Below are 22,731 nucleotides of genomic sequence, written 5' to 3'. Positions count from 1 at the left end.
ACGAAATTTCATTACTTTTTCATTATAGTAAATCATTACTATAATCAGGGAAACTTCAGGAACTCCTTTCTCCCTCATTTTTACAGCTATTGGGGTGAAACTTGCTACAGTGGTAGAATATATTTACCACTGTTAGCTCATCAAGTTTCAGAACGTTTCACTTGTCTACTGATTTTTAGGGAATTTTCAAATTTTTAATAAACAACATTTTAAAAAGAAAATTACAAGAGCTATCTTCTTGTGCCATTTTCTATACAACAGGGGATCATTCCCCCAACTTTCAGAAATATTCATAGGTAAAGGTAAAGGTTTCCCCTGACGTTAAGTCCAGTCGTGACCGACTCTGGGGGGTTGGTGCTCATCTCCGTTTCTAAGCTGAAGAGTCGGTATTGTCCATAGACACCTCCAACGGCATGACTACATGGAGCACCGTTACCTTCCCACCGGAGCGGTACCTATTGATCTACTCACATTTGCATGTTTCCGAACTTCTAGGTTGGCACGAGCTGGGGCTGACAGCGGGCGCTCATTCCGCTCCCGGGATTTGAACCTGGCACCTTTCGGTCCGCAAGTTCAGCAGCTCAGTGGTTTAACACACTGTGCCACCAGGAATAGATTTTAGGAAATTTTTGGAAGTTTTGACAAAAACATTTTTAAGCCAGAACAACTATCTCATGGAATGTCTCTCACATTAAACCAATATTAACCAATTCTACATGTTCATAGAATCCTAGAGTTGGAGGAGACCCCCAAGGGCCATCTAGTCCAACTCCCTTCTTGCAGGCAGAAGGGCACCATCAAAACTCTCCTGACAGATGGCCATCCAGCCTCTAAACTAATTAATATGCTTCCCCTATTGAGTTTGAAGGGACCCCCAAAGGCCATCCATTTGGGGATTTCTTCCCAACCCAGCACAGAGATTTACTCACTAGAAATATTAGTCAGTTCTCCTCTTTGCAAATTCAACAATTTATTGTAACTCTGGCTGGCTGCTGGTACGGAGGGACAAATCTTCCCCCTCTCCTGATTGGGACTTTTTGATGTGAGCAGAATTCTGGGAAATGAGTTTAGGGCAGGGCCTTTTGCATTCTCTTCAATAGGGCTCCTCGCCTTCCCAAACTACATTTCTCAGAGTTCTGTGCTTTCTTTCCCAGTGAACTCTGCTTTCTCTCTGCTGCTTCCCTCTCTTAATGGAAAGATGTCATCAATCTAAGGAGGAAAAGCAGCCTTTTTGGCTTTGCTTTGCTCTGCTTCCTTGCACTGAAAATGACTTCGGGAGGCTTCCAAGATTTACAAAATGCAAACAAAAAAGCATTGAGTAAGTTTCAGTTCTTAAGTTTTTGATGTAGGGCACGCCCACGTGTTAGATATTGCCTCGTAAGTATGAATCTAAAAAATTTGATACGACTTATGGCGACTTACAAAAAAATGCACACTCCTAATATCCAGTCTGCAAAATTACAGCCATTTGAGACCACATTAAAGGTCATGGCTCAGTACTCAATCCTGGGCTTTGTAATTTTGTGAGATATTTATTATTCTCTGTTAGAGTGTTCTGGTGCCACAACAAGCTACGAGCCTTAGGATTCCACAGGATTGTGCCATGACAGTGAATACCATATCAAACTGTATTCAATCTAAAGTGTAGAAGCACCTTAAGAGAGTTAATAACATTTGTATCACCAGAAGTTGGCTCTGCAAACACATCCCTCATTTCTTGTACCCTAGTCCAGTCCGATGTGCCCTCCACATTTTCATCACTCCCAGACCCATCATCCCCAGAGAAACCCAAAAAGGACTCCTCCTCTGTGGGAGCAGTAAGTATATCCCGGAGCTTCTTCCTCTCCCTTTCCTCATCTGATTCCTGCTCCCGAGTAACCCTTTTAGTTCCTCTATTCACATTAATCCCATCTCCTCCCTCAATCATTGATTCCTCATCACTTGAAAACCCTTCAAACGTGTCTTCCTCAGAAGGTGCCATAAGTATCTCCTGGATCCGTTTCCTTTGTTGTTCCTCATCTGGCACCTGCTCAAGATTACCCCTTTTCCTCCTACTAGTACTTCTACTACTGTTTGTAATATTGCCAGGAGACTCAACTACAACACTGGGTAACTTACACGCTATCCGTTTGTGGACTGAGATAGCTTTAATTGCACCGCAATTTCTACTCCAAGGAATATAACTTGCTGCTCCGGAGAAAGCCAGAGAATATGAAAGGAGCCATTTAGCCTGGGTATCAGTTCATCTTCATTCTACATCTCTTTCCAGCTGACCCTATTCTCCTGTCATGTAGGTTCGATTGGTTAGGATCTCTGGCGGTTTGTGTTTCAAGCTGGGTTTCTTTCCATTGGTTTCTTTTTCCATTGGTTTCTCCATTGGTTTCTTTTCTGCCATTTTGACAGCAATAATGAACTATTTGTTCATTTCTTCTGAGCATTTATGTAAATATTCGAAAGTTAAGTGCTGATGGTGCCAGCAATTAGACAAGTCTTGCATTTTCATACCCGCCTACCTGTCCCTAGCAGGCATAATCTCCCACCAACTGTCTGGAAAATCCCAGTGCTGAAGAAGACAGTCAGAAAGCCCAAAGCACTATTGTGTCTCACACCTTCCCACTCCTGAGAACTTATTCAAAATAGACTGCAAAGAAATCAGCAGCTCCTTCCTAATTTTAAACCCTCACCCCAGAAAACATAATATGTAAGAGTGAAAATGAGAAAGGAGATAGAGGAGGGACAAGTCTGTAAATCCAACCATCTTCTCCTTACGTCAAAGCTGTAGCTGTACTACACATGTCTTAACACTTTGGTACCATTTTAACTGGCATGGTGTCATCCTATGGAACTATGGTGTCATCCTTGGAATCCTTTGCCAGAAAGCATTGATGCTGTAGCTTAGGACAGTGTATTGAAAAATGCTGGGTACTTCACCAAATGACCAACCCAGGATTCCATTGGATGAAGCAATGAGGGTAAACGTGATATTAAAGTGCAATAATTGTACAGTATGAGTGTTGAGCCAGGCTGCATTTGTTCATTTGTAAGAAAGATACACTGCATCTGTTCAAAAGGACTAATAGAGAATACTAATTTGGGGCATTTTTATTCTTGCCTGGGTTATTTGAAAAAGTCAGTTTTTTAATTGTACAAAATGCAACCCTGAAAAACACCATCGGTACTTAAAAGTTTGTTATGTTGGGCAAGTTTGCTCTAGGGGCAGCATTGGTGGGGTTCAGTGTGCTCTCTGGCCATAGGTTGAACTACAATTACCACTATGGTGAGTCTGTCCCCACAAACCCCTCCGGTAGGTTGAGTTAGTCATGTGGGTTCTGTGTGCCAAATTTGGTCCAGATTCATCTTCGGTGCAGGTCACAGTTCCTCTAGTTGTGAGTGAACTACAAGTCCCAGAAAGGAAGGTCAGTTCACCCCAAACCCCTCCAGTCATCAAATTTCGGCATAGCAGATATGTGTGCCAAGTTTGGTCCAGATCCATCAGTGTTTGAGTTTACAGTTCTCTCTGAATGTAGGTGAACTACAACTCCCCCAAATCAAGGCAAATTTTCCCCAAAGACCTCCAGTATTTTTTGCTGGTCATGGGGGCTCTTTGTGCCAAGTGTGATCCAATTCCATCTTTGGTGGAATTCAGAGTATTCATTGATTGCAGGTGAACTATAAACCCTGGTATCTACACCTCCAAAATGTCCAGATCAATTCCCCTCAAAACCCATCAGAATTCAAGTTTGGGTATATCGAGTATGCATGGCACATTTGGTCAAGAACCATAATTGTTTGGGTTCATGGTGTGCTCTGGATGTAGGTGAACTGCAACTCTTACAATTCCCTCCAAAGACCTCCAGTATTTTTTTTTCTTGGCCATGGTGATTCTGTATGCCAAGTTAGTTCTGGGTCCATCATTGATGGAGTTCAGCGTGTTCTTAGACTGCATTCTTTAAATGCACTTTCCAAGCTCTGCCCTAGAATCTAAACATTTTGTGAGGAGCCTCCAGACAGATAATAAAAAGCCAGAAGTGAAGACCAACAATGAAACAAAGAAAGAAAGACTAAAGGACTTTTATCTTGGGCGAAGATGAATGTTTTAAAAATGGGCTTTCGTGTATTTATTTAAAATAAGTAATGATAAGATTGGAAAAAGAAATAAATACTTTATTCAAGGCTGGCAGTTCTAAAAGTTCCCACCATCACCACAGATTATAAAGCCACCATGTTATGTGTCTTCAAGTCATTACTGCAGCCTTAAGGCAACCTATCACAATTTTTTTTTTTTTTTTTTTTTTGCAAATGGTATTTGCCATTGCATTCCTCTGGATCTGTGACCCTATATCCCAGGATCCGATCACAGTTGATCTGCTTATACCAGATTATCTGGCAGCGTAGACTCATATAATCCAGTTCAAAATGGATCTGGGATCAGATCCTGGGATATAGGGCAGTGCAAACCCAGGTTCAAACCCCGGGAGCTGCGGGAGCGGCCGCTGTTAGCTCCAGCTTCTGCCAACCTAGCAGTTTGAAAACATGCCAATGTGAGTAGATCAATAGGTACCGCTCCGGTGGGAAGGTAACGGCACTCCATGCAGTCATGCTGGCCACATGACCTTGGAGGTGTCTACGGACAACGGCGGCTCTTCGGCTTAGAAATTGAGATGAGCACCAACCCCCAGAGTCGAACACAACTGGACTTAACGTCAGGAAAACCTTTACCTTTACCTTTAAACCCAGTGTAAGGTCTTCCAATGGATTTTTATACCCTGAATGGAGACAGGAATTTTGGTCTCCAACACTCAAACCAGAATATCATCCTGGCTCCCAAACCTATTATAATGAGGAAAAAATAGACCACATTTTTGATCAGGGTTACCTCTTTCCCTGTATAGCAGTGGTTCCCAACTTTTGGGTCTCCATGTGTTTTGGACTTCAGCTCCCACAGATCCTAACAGCTGGTAAGTTGGCTGGGATTTCTGGGAGTTGAAATCCAAAACACTTGGAGGCCCAAAGATTGGGAACCACTACTGTATAGGCTCTGTCCGTAACTCTCTTCTGTGGGGGATTCTTGCCCTTTTTTCTTTTCTTTTTTTTTTTGCATGGGGGCAATGTCCATACCTCTCAGTATAGAGGCAAACCAGAGGTCCTTTTACTTTACACTATGATTTCACTTTCGCTGTCATGGTCCCATCCTATGGAATCCTGAGATTTGGAGTTTAGGACAAAGTACAGTATTCCTTATCAATGGACCCATTATCCATGATGTCACTTACCCACATTTCAAAAAAAAAACTTGGTCCACAAGTATTTATGGGACTTTTTAGTCCTCCAGTGCTATTTGATGACGTGCTTCCCGCTCAAGCAAGGCAGTCAAAATATAGGGTTTGCTATTATCCATGGTATTCCCCACAGTAACCTATGGATGCGAGAGCTGGACCATAAGGAAGGCTGAGCGAAGGAAGATAGACGCTTTTTAACTCTGGTTCTGGAGGAAAATCCTGAGAGTGCCTTGGACCGCAAGAAGATCCAACCAGTCCATTCTCCAGGAAATAATGCCCAGCTGCTCACTGGAGGGAAGGATATTAGAGGCAAAGCTGAAGTATTTTGGCCACATCATGAGAAGGCAGGAAAGTTTGGAAAAGATCACGATGCTGGGGAAAATGGAAGGAAAAAGGAAGAGAGGCTGACCAAGGGCAAGATGGATGGACGGTATCCTTGAAGTGACTGGCTTGACCTTGAAGGAACTGGGGGCGGCGACGGCCGACAGGGAGCTCTGGCGTGCACTGGTCCATGAGGTCACGAAGAGTCAGAGACGACTAAACGACTGAACAGCAGCAGCATTATCCATAATAGGAGCCTCCGGTGGCCTAGGGGATAAAGCCTCATGACTTGAAGGTTGGGTTGCTGACCTGAAAGCTGCCAGGTTCGAATCCCACCCAGGGAGACCACGGATGAGCTCCCTCTATCAGCTCCAGCTCCATGTGGGCTCATGAGAGAAGCCTCCCACAAAACATCAAAAACATCCGGGCGTCCCCTGGGCAACGTCCTTCCAGACAGCCAATTCTCTCACTCCAGAAGCAACTCCGGTTGCTCCTGACACGGAAAAAAAAATATCCATAATATCAAATATTCACAGAAGATTTTGAAGTGTATCCACTGCTCATATGAGGAGCACACTGTATTTAAAACTCTCAGCCAAAGCACTTTAGTGTCTTACCAAACTACAGACTGCATATGATTTTGCAGAATCATGGTGACTTAATTGGTAGGATCTCAAGAGAAATATGCAGTCAGGCTAATATCCTGGACCTGAGACATATAGGGCTACAAAACTCACTTCAAAACTCCAGATGACTTCTCCCAGCCATTTCATGTATATGTTAAACAACATGGGAGACAAAATGGAGCCCTGAGGAACCCCACAGGACAATGGCCTGAGGTTCAAACAGAAGTCCCCCAACACCACCTTCTGGTTATGGCCCGCCAGAAAGGAACAGAGCCACTGTAAAACACTGTAAAAGACGTCCCAGAAATATAATGTTTGATGGTCTCAAAAGCATGGTATCCAGAACAGGCAGATGATAACATGGCACAACGTTACAATAGCTGAGAAGGCAAATGAAGGCTGCAACAGATAAGTGACCACGGATGGCCATGGTATCCATGCCACTGGATTAGAACCTCTTCTAAAGGTTGGGCTGTAGCACAATTGGTAAATCATCAGCACCGAAAGGTGGCCAGTTCGAAGCCCGGTCGGGGGTGAGCTCTCAACCTCAAGCTCCGCTCACTGTTTACCTAAGCAGTTCGAAAACAGTTTATAAGCTGTAAGTAGAGAAATTAGGTGACTGAATCTGAGCGCAACATCAACCTCCAAGGCACCAAAAAACTGGACTTCAAGACTACGTACCTCCTTCTGTTTGTCTTATTCTGTTCTGTCCTGTCTCCAAACGGCATTGAATGTTTGCCGTGTATGTGTACTGTGATCCGCCCTGAGTCCCCTTGGGGAGATAGGACAAAATATAAATATATCTCACAGCCTCTGAGGATGCCTGCCATAGATGTGGGTGAAACGTCAGGAGGGAATGCTTTTGGAACATGGCCATACAGCCCGGAAAACACACAACACTGGAATATAAATAAAGTGTTGCTGTTGTTATTGTTGTTGTTGTTGTTATTATTATTATTATTATTATTATTATTATTATTATTTTATTGTATGACACAGCAAACAAGATAAATATGCTGGATTTCATATCACAAAATCACAAGTCGAACACTTCCCAAGTGTCTAGGACGGTGTGATGTATTTTTGGATGATGCGCGCAGATCCCAGTAGGGTGGCCTTTTGCAGTTGGCAGATCGTAATTTTGTCAATGTCTATTGTTTCCAAATGCAGACTGATACCTTTTGGCATGGCACCCAATGTGCCAATCACCACCAGGACCACCTGCACTGGTTTCTGCCAGAGTCTTTGAAGTTCAATCTTGAGGTCCTGATAGCAGCTGAGTTTTTCCTGTTGTTTTTCGTCAATGCGACTGTCACCTGGGATGGCAACATCAATGATCCAAACTTTTTGCTTTTCCATAACTGTGATGTCTGGTGTGTTGTGTTCCAGAACTTTGTCGGTCTGGATTCGGAAGTCCCACAGTATCTTTGCGTGCTCATTTTCCAATACTTTTGCAGGTTTGTGATCCCACCAGTTCTTTACTGCTGGGAGGTGGTACTTGAGGCATAAGTTCCAATGAATCATTTGGGCCACATAGTTGTGCCCCTGTTTGTAGTCTGTCTGTGCAATTTTCTTACAGCAGCTGAAGATATGATCAATGGTTTCGTCAGTTTCCTTGCACAGTCTGCATTTTGGGTCATCAGCTGATTTTTCAATCTTGGCCTTAATTGCATTTGTTCTGATGGCTTGCTCCTGGGCTGCAAGGATCAGGCCTTCTGTCTCCTTTTTCAGGGTCCCATTCGTGAGCCATAGCCAGGTCTTCTCCTTATCAGCTTTTCCTTCAATTTTGTCAAGGAACTTTCCATGCAATGTTTTGTTGTGCCAGCTGTCAGCTCTAGTTTGTAGTGCGGTTATCTTGTACTTTTTTTTGTCTGCTGTGCTATGAGGAGTTTCTGATTTTTGACTTCAATCAATGCAGGTTGTTGTTGTTATTGTTATTACTATTATTATTACTATTATTATTATTCTATGAAGATTGTGTGTTGGTCACTGTCCACCAATCCCCGCACATGAAACAAATTCATGTACAGGTGTTTTCCAAGCAAACCAAAACCAACAAAAGACTCTACCTTTGAAAGACAATCATACTCAGCCACAAGTGATTGCTGATGATGATGATGACAATGATGATTATGAGGATCATGAATTGTGCAGTATGGAAGGTCCCCAGATTGCATCAGCCAATATGCTTGAAAGAGTGTACCATATAATGACTGGAAGTCTTTATGTTAGGATGCATATTTGTAGTAAAGAACAGTGGTGAGGAGGGCATAGACACTGGGTGTGATCCTGTGTCCCCATCCCATCCCTCTGCCTTCTTTCAGTTTATATGAGTGCCTGTCTTGTATTCAAAATTCAACAATATCTAATCAAGCAGTATGGCATAATAGATTCAATGCCAGGGAAATGTTTCTACTTGGCTACAAGGTTCACTGTGTCTCAGCCTAATCTGCTTTACAAAGTTGTAGTGAGAATGAAACTGTGGAAGTCTCGAACTATATTACCCTAACCTGCTTGGAGGAAGGGAAGATTGTTAAAATTGTAAATCTTCATACTGCTGCAGTGAGCTCTTCTTCTCAAATTGCAAACAGATTTCCATGCTATGTACCTGTTTCATCCGGGATTTCCCCTGTAGGTTTCCAAGAAGGCAGCCTCCCTATTAGTCATAACGCATGAGCGTGAGCCAAGTTGGAAGAAAGGCAAAAATCAACTCATAAAAATAGGCAATTCCTTCCTGTAATTTACAATACTATAAGTCATCTGAGAAAAAATAGCAATGGAAATGATTTCCAAATGATTTTATGCCCCAGTGAAGACTCCATAAGGTCAGTTGAATATACAGTGGGATATAGAACATATTACTGTACTAGTTTTTATTATGCTTTTTTTTTTAAATGCAATGTTCTAAACAATTTTGTTCGACCTCTTTATGCTATTGCATGTTTTGTAGAATTTCTTCAGTGTCCTATGTCTTTTGTATTATACTTTTTAATTTTTTATAGCAGTGAACATTTTAGTCAGCCAAATTCTAGTGACAGAATATGGACTTTGATCCATGAAACACATTTTGGATTCAAATAAAAACAGGACCTTCTCCAAAATACAGTTGTGTGGAATTCCAATAAAGACAGAAAAATGTGAACTGCCATTGGGTTGGATTCAGATTTTCAGATTTTCCACAGCTGGAAAGGACATTTGGGTTGTGTGCTCTAGTTCTGGTATTTCCATTTGGAAGACAGCATAAAAATACAAAATGTCATCTGTTGACTTTTCGGTCTATCCTTGCTATGATTTATTCATAGCATCATTACTACTGACTGCCTTGGCCTTAATATTGCAATCTATTATAGATTTCTGTTTTACTCAAGGTACATTGGGAACAATTTTACAAAAGATCCTCACAACTTATACAGTGCTGTTTATCCTTTTCCTTATAGGCATTTATTCTAAGATGTTTTGTTTTTCTAAAATTATCTTTTGTCATAATTTATTGTTTTTGTTTTAGACTTTGTTGAGAGCTTTTGTGTAGCCAACAATGGGATTAAATCTCCAGTAGAAAATAAAATAAATTTATGTAATTTAATGAGCTGTTGAAGAATTAATTAATTTCCTTCCTTTCAATGAAAATGAATTCACAAATCAGCTTACAAGTAGTAAAATAAGTACTGTATATACTCGAGTATAAGCTGACTCGAATATAAGCCAAGGTACCTAATTTTACCACAAAAAACTGGGATAACTTATTGACTCGAGTATAAGCCGAGGGTGGGAAATGCAGCAGCTATGGGTAAATTTCAAAATAAAAATAGATGCCAATAAAATTTCATTAATCGAGGCATTAGTAGGTTAAATGTTTTTGAATATTTACCATATTTCAAAGAAAAACAATAAACTAGCTCTATAAGTGGAAAAATAGGGGCAACAAAAACAATATGGTATCAACAATAACCTAATAATAATAATAATAATAATAATAATAATAATAATAATAATAATAATAATAATAATAATAAAACTTCATTTGGATCCCACCCTATCTCCCCATGGGGACTCAGGCCGGCTTCCAACATAGTAACAGGCAAACATTCAATGCTTATATAAACAATACAGAGCTAGATATAGATCTATAATTATAGATACTAATTTCACATATGCATTTCCCCTGAAACATTTGCAAATCCCCTCTGTGTGTGTGTGTGTGCATTTCCCCCCTGTAATATTTGCAAGCCCTATATATAGGTAGGTAAGAATATATTTATATCTATCCAGACATCTCTCTTTATATAGATATTTGCAGAGACTTGCAAACATATGAGGGTAAATTCATATATTAAAATAATGTATATGGCTACAGATACATAGGTACATGGATCTATATGTATAAAGGATTTGCAAAGACCTGCAAACTTGCAAGACTGTTTCTCTTTTCAAAACATTCCCTTGATTAAGAGCTAGGGAGGCTTTTCAAAAGTAAACACTGATAAGAGGAGAAGAGAGAAATAGATCACATATTGCAAGCAATAGCCTGCAGGCTCTGTTGCTGGCCTTGACCCGATTATAAGCCGAGGGAAGCTTTTTCAACTCATAAATAAGGGCTGAAAAACTCGGCTTATCTTCGAGTATATACGGTATTCTAATTCTAATACCATTGAAACAAACATCTTCATGATAGAGGTAATGTTTTCAAAGTTTTGTTGAACATGTCCCCCATGACCTTCTGGCAAACAAACTAGTCAAATGTGGGCTAGGCAAACTATGGTTAGGTGGATCTGTAATTGGTTAAGTGAATGGACCCAATGGGTGCTGACCAATGCTTCCTCTTCATCCTGGAAAGAAGACACAAGTAGAGCGCCACAGGGTTCTGTCCTGGGCCCGGTTCTGTTCAACATCTTTATTAATGACTTAGATGAAGGGTTAGAAGGCATGATCATCAGGTTTGCAGACGACAACAAATTGGGAGGGATAGCTAATACTCCAGAAGACAGAAAAAACGATCTTAACAGATTAGAGCGATGGGCCAAAACTAACAAAATGAAGTTCAACAGGGAGAAATGCAAGATACTCCACTTAGGAAGAAAAACCGAAATGCAAAGCTACAGAATGGGGGGCGCCTGGCTCGCCAGCAGTGCATGTGAAAAAGATCTTGTAGTCTTTGTGGACAAGTTAAACATGAGCCAACAATGTCATGCTAAAAAAAGCCAATGAAGTTGAAAATCAGATGCCCTGAAAAAATTGTAAACTACCTGTGACTCCTCTATGATGGCATGATGGCAACAGTCTTGGACAACAACAGCTCCGAAAGTGACCCATTTAAGGTGAGATCAGATGTCAAATCAGGCAACATTATTGCCCCAGCCTTATTTTCCATTTTTATAGCTATGATTGTACACCGTATTGATGGGAAGCTTCCCACCAGTGTGGAAATCTATTGGACAGATGGAAAGCTCTTTAACCTCAGCAGGTGGAAAGCCAAAACTAAGGTCATAACAACTTCTGTTATAGAATTCCGGTATGTTGACAATAGTGTAGTCTCTGCTCATTCAGAGGAAGATGTACTTTAAACACCAGTTAAAATTAATGAATAAACCAGTTTTTTTTAACCTGAAAAAAATTCTGGAGAGTGGGGCTGAACACATAAACACACACCTTGGCTACAGGCATGCTTCCTGCTGGCTCAAGCCCCATCTGCCTATTTGTGCAATAGTTTCCTGGAACTGTAAGCTTGTTTATATCAAACTGCATTTGTCCTGTACAAGTATATGCTCTTAGAGTTTTGAGAGATCTTTCTAGAGTTCTCGACTGTCTACCCTATATAATTTGGTGTCATCAGCAAATCTGGGTGCCTAAATTCTCACTCCAACTCCAGACCATTCATGACAATGTTAAAAGAAGTCCCAGAATAAATTTGGTGTGTCAAGAAATCATGAGCTTCTCTCCATTGTGAAAACTCTCAATTTCATTAATTTCTTTGCTATTCTTTGATAAGTTACTGATCCATAAGAGGAACTTTGGTATAGGTTTTAAGTTACATTATGTAGCGTTGACTAGTTAAATAATAAATAAATCTTTATTTGTACCCCGCCACCTGAAGGGACTCGGGCGGCTCACAGAAGCACTCCAAGTGCCACATATAGACAACAATACACAAGTACAGTAGAGTCTCACTTATCCAACACTCGCTTATCCAACGTTCTGGATTATCCAATGCATTTTTGTAGTCAATGTTTTCAATATATCGTGATATTTTGGTGCTAAATTCGTAAATACAGTAATTACTACATAGCATTACTGAGCATTGAACTACTTTTTCTGTCAAATTTGTTGTATAACATGATGTTTTGGTGCTTAATTTGTAAAATCATAACCTAATTTGATGTTTAATAGGCTTTTCCTTCGTCCCTCCTTATTATCCAACATATTCGCTTATCCAACATTCTGCCGGCCCGTTTATGTTGGATAAGTGAGACTCTACTGTAATAACCTAGTATTGTTTATTGGCTGTCTTAAATTTTATGAGGTTTTTTTTCAGATCAGTAGTACACATTATAACTGATCTTCTACTAATTCACATGATCAAACACTATACAAAGATTTGACTCTTTTGACTTTCCCATTCACCCTTCTTTTTCCAGTCTCCCTATTTTAAAGACATTTCACCTTTAAGATTAAATGTGACTTGAACATGCTTTGTTGACAATGTTCCACTCACATATGAATTAAATTTGATCACAGTGTTTGTAAGTCTCTCACATGTTCCATTATAAATAAAGGTGTAATCTCACCTTTTATTTGTTCCATTACCACCTATTTATAGGCAAGTCATTTGTGGTATCTAGAATGTTTTGCCTTTTTATTGTGACAAGAACACGCCTATGTAGTTCACCTTGTGCATGGAACAGAGAGCATTTCAGAAAGTTCTGGCTTTCCACATCCTGACTAGCAACCACAATTTGGTTTCCAGGACCTCACAATCAATTTTCTTGAAATAATTGGTGTTTTCATACACCGCAAACACTATTTGTAGCTCAGCACTATCTATTGGGCTTTTTAGATAAGTAGTGATACTTTCAACTGTCATCTGAGGAATGCATTTCACCACAAAGTCTGCACACCCACCACAGATGCAACTATCAATAGGTGCATCTACAATGTAGACTTAATACAAATAGAGTAGAGGGCGATTGGTGCTACTTTTAGGTTCTCCTGGAAAAGGCCTCTTGCCTCTTACTACTCAGAGAAAGGAATAATTCCTTTTTTGATAATAGTTAAGATACAGTACTTAACAAATGGATAATATTTTTTATTGTGTCAGAAACAACTTGAGAACATACTGCAAGTTGCCTCTGGTGTGAGAGAATTGGCTGTCTACAGAGATGTTGCCCAGAGGATGATCGGATTGTGAGGATTTATAAAAAGGCACCATGATATAATGGGTTGACTGGAAAGGCATGTGTCAACAGCTGATTGGCTGAGCCAGCCAGGAGCCAGAATTCTAATTGGCTACTGTCTCTAGCTTGCTTCTGAGACAAATGGTTTTAACTGCCACTTTCACCTCGGAGAGTGAAGAGAGCGCTGGCTGGAAACTGTCAGGAAGGAAATGGCTGCCAACTCTTCAAGACATAATTATTTATGAGGCATATTTAAAGATTGTTTAAAGGGACTATTTATTCTCTATATTCTCTATGTGAATTCCGAGATATTGCTGTATATATTGTTGTCCTGTTTGATCTTTTGAACTAAAGTAAAGATACTGTTACTTGTTACACAAGCCTGAGAGGCAACAAGGGGATCAGCAACTCTTGATCTAATCTTAACAAATGTGGAAGACCTGATCAATACAGTTGAAGTGGTTGGATCCTTAGGGGCAAGTGACCATGTGCTCCTGCAGTTTGCAATACAAAGGAATGCTGAAACTAAGACAAGTCAAACACGCATTCTGGACTTTAAGAGAGCTGACTTCCAAAAAATGAAGGAATTACTGAGCGGCATTCCATGGACGCCGATATTAAAAAACAAGGGAGTTAAGGATGGATGGGAGTTTTTCAAAAGTGAAATACTCAAGGCGCAAATGCAAACAGTGCCAACAAAGAAGAAAAATAAGACAAGTGCAAAGAAGCCAGAATGGATGTCCAAAGAACTTCTAACTGAGCTAAAGCTCAAAAGTGACATGCACAAGAAGTGGAAAAGGGGAGAAATCACCAAAGAAGAATTCAAACGTATAGCCAACACCTGTAGGGAAAAGGTTCGCAAGGCTAAAGCGCAAAATGAGCTCAGGCTTGCCAGGGACATAAAAAACAACAAAAAAGGCTTTTTTGCTTACGTTGGTAGAAAAAGGAAGAAAAAGGAGGCGATAGGGCCATTGCAAGGAGAAGATGGGGTGATGGCGACAGGGGACAGGGAAAAGGCAGAACTACTTAATGCCTTCTTTGCCTCGGTCTTCTCAGAAAAAGAAAGCCATCTTCAACCTCAGCAACACGGAATGGACGAAGGATTGGGGGAAATCCAACCCCAAATAGGGAAACAAGTTGTCCAGGAACACTTGGGCTCTCTAAACGAATTCAAGTCCCCAGGGCCAGATCAGCTACACCCAAGAGTACTGAAGGAACTAGCGGAAGTTATTTCAGAACCACTGGCAATTATCTTCGAGAGTTCTTGGAGAACGGGAGAAGTCCCAGCAGATTGGAGGAGGGCGAATGTGGTCCCTATCTTCAAGAAGGGAAAAAAGAACGACCCAAACAATTACCGTCCGGTCAGCCTCACATCAATACCAGGCAAAATTCTGGAAAAGATCATTAAGGAAGTGGTCTGCGGACACTTAGAAACAAATGCGGTCATTGCTAATAGTCAACACGGATTTACCAAAAACAAGTCATGCCAGACTAATCTGATCTCTTTTTTCGATAGAGTTACGAGTTGGGTCGATACAGGGAATGCTGTGGATGTAGCGTACCTGGATTTCAGTAAGGCCTTCGACAAAGTCCCCCACGACCTTCTGGCAAACAAACTAGTAAAATGTGGGCTAGACAAAACCACGGTTAGGTGGATCTGTAATTGGCTAAGCGAACGAACCCAAAGGGTGCTCACCAATGCGTCGTCTTCATCATGGAAAGAAGTGACAAGTGGAGTGCCGCAGGGCTCCGTCCTGGGCCCGGTTCTGTTCAACATCTTTATTAATGACTTAGACGAAGGGTTAGAAGGCACGATCATCAAGTTTGCAGACGACACAAAACTGGGAGGGATAGCTAACACTCCAGAAGACAGGAGCAGAATTCAAAACGATCTTGACAGACTAGAGAGATGGGCCAAAACTAACAAAATGAAGTTCAACAGGGACAAATGCAAGATACTTCACTTCGGCAGAAAAAATGGAAATCAAAGATACAGAATGGGGGACGCCTGGCTTGACAGCAGTGTGTGCGAAAAAGACCTTGGAGTCCTCGTGGACAACAAGTTAAACATGAGCCAACAATGTGATGCGGCTGCTAAAAAAGCCAATGGGATTCTGGCCTGTATCAATAGGGGAATAGCGTCTAGATCCAGGGAAGTTATGCTCCCCCTCTATTCTGCCTTGGTCAGACCACACCTGGAATACTGTGTCCAATTTTGGGCACCGCAGTTGAAGGGAGATGTTGACAAGCTGGAAAGCGTCCAGAGGAGGGCGACTAAAATGATTAAGGGTCTGGAGAACAAGCCCTATGAGGAGCGGCTTAAAGAGCTGGGCATGTTTAGCCTGCAGAAGAGAAGGCTGAGAGGAGACATGATAGCCATGTACAAATACGTGAAGGGAAGTCATAGGGAAGAGGGAGCAAGCTTGTTTTCTGCTGCCCTGCAGACTAGGACACGGAACAATGGCTTCAAACTACAGGAAAGGAGATTCCACCTGAACATCAGGAAGAACTTCCTCACTGTGAGAGCTGTTCGACAGTGGAACTCTCTCCCCGGGGCTGTGGTGGAGGCTCCTTCCTTGGAGGCTTTTAAGCAGAGGCTGGATGGCCATCTCTCGAGGGTGCTTTGAATGCGATTTCCTGCTTCTTAGCAGGGGGTTGGACTAGATGGCCCATGTGGTCTCTTCCAACTCTACTATTCTATGATTCTATGATTCTATGAGTGACACTTTATTATACTGCAGGGTATATCTTGGTTCTACAACATACAACACGGATGTGTTACTATCCTGCTGGGAGGCTTCTCTCATGTCCCTGCAAGCTAGAGCTGACAGACAGGAACTCACACAGTCTCACAGATTCGAACCACCAACCTTCCGGTCAGCAACCCAACCCTCAAGTCAGCAGTTCAGCCACTACAAAAATTTCCAGACTTAGACATTAGTATAGTATTATGAAGGAAGACAAATTAAATGGTAGGGATGCAACTATAGGTAGGGAGTAATCTACTATGTATTAAATATCCATTAGCATAGTTTGGATATTTACCTTGGTGGTGCAGCGGCTTAAACCTTTGTGCCGGCTGAACTTGCTGACAGAAAGGTTGGTGGTTCAAATCTGGGGAGTGGAGTGAGCTCCCACTGTTAGCCCAGCTTCTACCAACTTAGCAGTTTGAAAACATGCAAATGTGAGTAGATCAATAGGTACCACTCCAGCAGGAAGGTAACAGTGCTGCATGCAGTCATGCTGGCCACATGGCCTAGGAGGTGTCTACGGACAACGCTGGCTCTTTGGCTTAGAAATGGAGATGAGCACCAAACCCAGAGCGGGACACAACTAGAATTAATGTCAGGGTAAAACCTTTACCTTTACCTATAGACACTGATTTAATAAATAACACATACTGACTCAATTATAGAAAGTTCCTTGTGTTGCCAAAGTTTCATACTCTTTTACAGAGTATGCCTTTACTATTCTGCATTTATGGTGCTAAAGGAATAGCTTGAGTCTTTGACAATTAGAATTCACTCATATTTTTTTTAAAGCCCTCACAATGTAAGGCATTAAAACCAACAAAAAAGGAGCAGTGGCCAAACTGGAGCACTGGATTTGTTTCCACCAGCAATCAGGTTTATTTGCTTTGGTTTTATTTTATTTGCTTTCCGATGATTCAGATAGGAGTTCTGTGGTCCTTTCCAAGTGAACTTGCACGTTCTGTATATTTTGAGGCTGCTGGCTTATCCAAACGTGCAAAGCATTGGCTGGCCAACAGTATTTTCCTATCCAGGCTTTTTTTAAAATAAAAACTTTCAGGAGGAACTGAAGGAATGCTTCTTCTAAGCCAGGTTATTCTTCTAAGCAAAACCGTAATACCATCTTTTCCCTGACATCTTTTGTAAGTTCATCCCATAGATCATTTCACAATCTGTTGTAGTAAGAATATAGGATACTTTCTAAACATGTTGTCTGAACTCTTTGGAGAATGAGAGACTCGTGGATGTAAAAGATGTGATAAGTAGAGACAAAAAAGCATCTACACCAATGCCACGACTGTTACTGCTAATGCCGCGACCCCTGAATACAGTTCTTCATGTTCTGGTGACCCCCAACCATAAAATTATATTCGTTGCTACTTCATAATTGTAATTTTGCTACTATTATGAATCGTAATGTAAATATAAGGAGCCCCTGGTGGCGCAGTGTATTAAAGCGCTGAGCTGCTGAACTTGCCGACTGAAAGGTCTCAGGTTCGAATCCGGGGAGCGGAGTGAGCACCCACTTTTAACCCCAGCTTCTACCAACCTAGCCATTTGAAAACATGCAAATGTGAGTAGATCAATAGGTACCGCTCCGGCAGGAAGGTAACAACGCTCCATGCGGTCATGCCAGGAGGTGTCCTTGGAGGTGTCTGCGGACAACGCCGGCTCTTCAGCTTAGAAATGGAGATGAGCACCAACCTCCATAGTCAGACACAACTGCACCTAATGTCAGGGGAAAACCTTTACCTTTACCCTAATGTAAATATCTGATATGCAGGATGTATTTTCCTCCATTGGACCACATTTGGCATAAATACCCGATACGTCCAAATTTGAATACTGGTGGGGTTGGGGGTGATTGATTTTGTCATTTGGGAGTTGTAGTTGCTGGGATTTATAGTTCACCTACAATCAAAGAGCATTCTGAACTCCATCAACGATGGCAGTGAACCAAACTTGGCACACAAAACTCCTATGACCAATAGGAAATACTGGAAGGGTTTGGTGGGCATTGACCTTGAGTTTTGCAGTTGTAGTTCACCTATATCCAGAGAGCACTGTGGACTCAAAATAATGATGGATCTGGACCAAACTTGGCACGAATATCCAATATGCCCAAATGTGAACACTGGTGGAGTTTGGGGAAAATAGACCTTGATATTTGGGAGTTGTAGTTGCTGGGACTTATGGTTCACCTACAATCAAAGAGCACCTTGAACATCACCAATGATAGAATTGGGCCAAACAGAAGGAGATCTTCAGCGTTCTTTGCCAAAGGGGTTCCTAAGACCATCAAAAATACATGTTTTCTGATGGTCTTTGGCGACCCTTCTGACACCCCCCCGGGTGTCCCGACCCCCAGGTTGAGAAATGCTCATCTACACTCTCTCTGGACTTTTTTATGCCTGGGCAGAAAAATGGCAGTGACTTATGTTCTTTAGTGCTTTCCCTCAAAGAAGCACTAAGAGAATAGAGATGACTGGGGTTTCTTTTAGGGTCTCCTGGGATGGACTAAGCTGTTGCCTTTCAACACTCAACACAGAAAAGGTTTCTGTTTCATAACACTTATCAAAAAAGAAACCATCCCTTTCTTTGAGTGAATTTCCCTTCTACGGTGTAGATTTCTCTCACTTCCAGTAATCTAATCCAGGTTCTTAACTATCAGTCGTTTGTATATGGTATTCAACCAAAAGGACAGTGAAAGCTGCCTTCTGAAAACTATCAGGAAAATGTAATCTGCAAAATTACAATTGGCAAACTGTCTCATTTAACAAGATGGTACAAATATTGATAATCATGTTGAAGAAAATGCCTACTTTGCCTTGAGCAAAAATAAAATCACTTTTGTAAAACACAGTCTTTGTATGCATATGCTGTGGCATGCATCTTGTGTGGGCAGAAGTTTTCCATTGTGGACACACAATGACCAGGTGAAGACAGATCAAAAGACAACAGTCATTTATGTGAGCAAGTCAAGAGGTCATATGTAAGATGACAGAAAAAGCTATCACCTGCGGTAGAAGGTGTGAAACCAATTCCCCTCCAAGCATTTCATGTGGTATTTATAACAGGCAGGAGATCAATAGATCTGCATACCAAGCGAACATGCCTCTTCCTCTAGACCAGGATGCCTTAAATTTTTCCACTTGGGACCCCTTTTGGCCTGAAAATTTTTTAAGTGACCACAGATATATGGTTATATAAAATAGCTATAAAAATCAAACGTTTACTGATAATAAACCAGCATTTACAAGGCTTGCTAAAGAGACTGATTTTCCATTTTATGAAGTACAGCTGAAGTTATCACACTGTTTGAATGGATACATTCTTATTATGTACATACTGTAGTTACATATATTAACCAGTTTTCTGTGAACATTTTAGCATACACACTGAAATTTATATAAGACAACACTCTGATCCCAGTTATAATTGTTTTTTAATTATTTGGTCATAGGGTTGCTTTGAGTTTTTCGGGCTGTATGGCCATGTTCCAGAAGCATTCTCTCCTGATGTCCTTGTCCTTTTACCCCCCACCTCACAATCTCTGAGGATGCCTGCCATAGATGTGGGTGAAACGTCAGGAGAGAATGATTTTGGAACATGGCCATACAGCCTGAAAAACTCACAGCAACCCAGTGATTCTGGCCATGAAAGCCTTTGACAACATATTTGGTCATAGTTATATGGACAATTTGAGAACTCGAGAACATCCTGGATTAAATTTATACATAGATACTATAATGTGCAAATACACATGTGCAGCTGTTTTATTGTGGAGTTTTGTTGCTCTCTACAGTATCTTCTTATGTCATTTCTTTTTTCTTTAAGTTTGCCATTTGGCTGTCCCTAAGAAGAAGCGTAAGGGGTTTACATATCCTAAAAGCACTGAATCCTGTCTGATCTTGATAGTTAAGTGGAGTCAGCTCTGGTTAGTACTTAGATGAGAGACAATCAACAAATATCAGATAATGAAGGCTATATTTCAAAGGATGGGACTGGCAAAACTACTTCTAAATAGTTCTTGCCTAAGAAAATGCTATGAGAAATTCATGTGGTTACCATAAATCGACAGGTAACTTGAAGGCACATAGACACAAGAAAGAAGAGGTGCATTTAGGTGTAACCAAGTGGAAAGCTATGGAAACTAATGCATACTGTTACCCTTTTAAACCAAATATGGGATGGTTAGGTCAGAGGTAAAAGGGTACTTTAGGAACTACACATCCCAGCCCCTAAGGAGGCAAAGCAAAGGGAAGCAACACTGGGAAGCAACTCCCTAGCACTCCCTTCCTCTTCTGAAGTCCTTACCACTGAACTCATCCACCAGGAACTCATGAGATTAGTTTTCAAGTAGTTGTCAAAACATGTCCAATCTGTCTCAAGCATGGGTTTGCTGGTGTTTCTTTTCATCAAAAAAGTTAATCTGTCCATATCTTTTATCTCGATCATTTTTTCTATACAGAGCTCCTTTTTGGGGATAGTTTCCGATTTCCAAAATTTTGCAAATATTATTCTGGCTGCTGTTATCAGATATACAAAGAGTTTGTCCTTATTTATATCCTCCGTCACTTTTATTTCATACATCCCTAAGAGATAATGTTTTGCTTTCAATGACAAATATATCTTTAATTTTTTTAAATTCTTCGTGTATCATTTTCCAATATGTGAAGGTTCTATTACAGCTCCACCACATATGATAATAGGAACCGGTTTGTTCTTTACATTTCCAACACGTTTGTCCATATCTTTGTAGATAGTTCCTAATTTTTACAGGGTTATAAGAGGTGGAATATTTAGTAAACCCCATCTCATCATTTTAACTTGGATAATGAAGGGATGTGTACCAAGTTTGGCCCAAATCCATCAAGCTATATTAGAGCCTTTGAGTTTCAATCATTCATTCATTAACACATACATACTTTCAATTTTATTTTTATATTTTTCAGCACACAAAAATACTCAAGGGAAAAATGGCAATGACTGCAATGAGAAATGCTATATTGTTGTCATATTCTCGTTGTAAGCTGCCCCGAGTCCCCACGGGGAGATGGTGGTGGGGTATAAAGTTGTTATTATTATTATTATTATTATTATTATTATTATTATTATTATTATTATTATTAAATGTTTTTCATGTAGACTGGGAAGTGGCCCTTTCACTTCAATTACCTTTATTTTCAGAGAGGTTTGTGATTCGATCTGTATGTATCTTCTAGAGCAGGGCTTCTGAAATTTTTCCCACTCACAACCCCTTTCCATCTGAGAATTTTTTACAGGATCCTAGGTATATAGGTATGTAAAATAGATATAAAATTCAAACATTTACTGACAACAAACCAGCATTTGCAAGGATTGCTACTCGCTAATTTTGCTTTCGGTGGCATACAGCTGAACTATTTTCTAGAGTCCACTGGAAACACTGCATGTTGTTAACAGATCTGTGTAAATGGGGGGCATTCAGAAACCTTTTACTGTGGCCAAATTTTTAATGACCACAACATTGAGCTAAAAAAACCCCATTAGGGGTTGGAACCCACACTTTTAGAACACTGCTTCTTAAAATTTGGGTTTCAACCCCTAATACAGGTTGAAGTACTTACCTACACTGTGAGGGCAGGCTACCAAATCAAATCAAAACCAAGAGAGACTTCAGCACCCTTTACAATTAGAGTCATAGAATCATAGAGTTGGAAGAGACCACATGGACTATTCAGTCCAACCCCCTGCCATGCAGGAAAAAACCTGGAAAGTGAGTTGCCAAAAGAAGCAAGCAAACCAGATTTGTCAAATGTTCTATCAATCACTGTTGTCGTTTTCACTTACAACTCAATCTCTTTTTTTTCGGCCCAGTGTGTACACGCACCCACTTGTGTTTGCTCTGTTTCCTAAAAAGCTTGGAAAGAACTAATTTCCCAGGAATGTGTGACCTTGCTTTAGCAAAACATGTTATTGCACTCTGGTGTAGCAGAGCATAGGACAAATACAGCTGCTTTTGGTTTACGTCTGTCTCAACGGCGGTGCAATTGATGTCGGACTGACTGTACACAATTCTGGGAAAAATGACAGTTAATCATTGCTAGAGTACAATGGGAGAAAACTTAAACAAGTGATTCTGGGATTTTTCTACAAAAAAACAAACAAACCGAAATACACTAAATGAGCAAGTCATCCTTAGTGTTGAGTCTCCTGAATTGAATACACCAAGGTTAAAGATATTCCCCTCAAATGGATAATAATTCTTTATTAATTCACATGAATTCTCTTTTTGGGCCCATGCTTCCATTAAACTATTCTTCTTCTAGAGATGTATTTGTGAGTATAAGGATACAATTTTAAAAACTGAATGATTTCCCAGCTC

The sequence above is a fragment of the Anolis carolinensis genome, chromosome 5 (genome assembly GCF_035594765.1).
Source record: "Anolis carolinensis isolate JA03-04 chromosome 5, rAnoCar3.1.pri, whole genome shotgun sequence".
NCBI classification, from domain to species: domain Eukaryota; kingdom Metazoa; phylum Chordata; class Lepidosauria; order Squamata; family Dactyloidae; genus Anolis; species Anolis carolinensis.
This window is presented reverse-complemented; position numbering follows the sequence as displayed.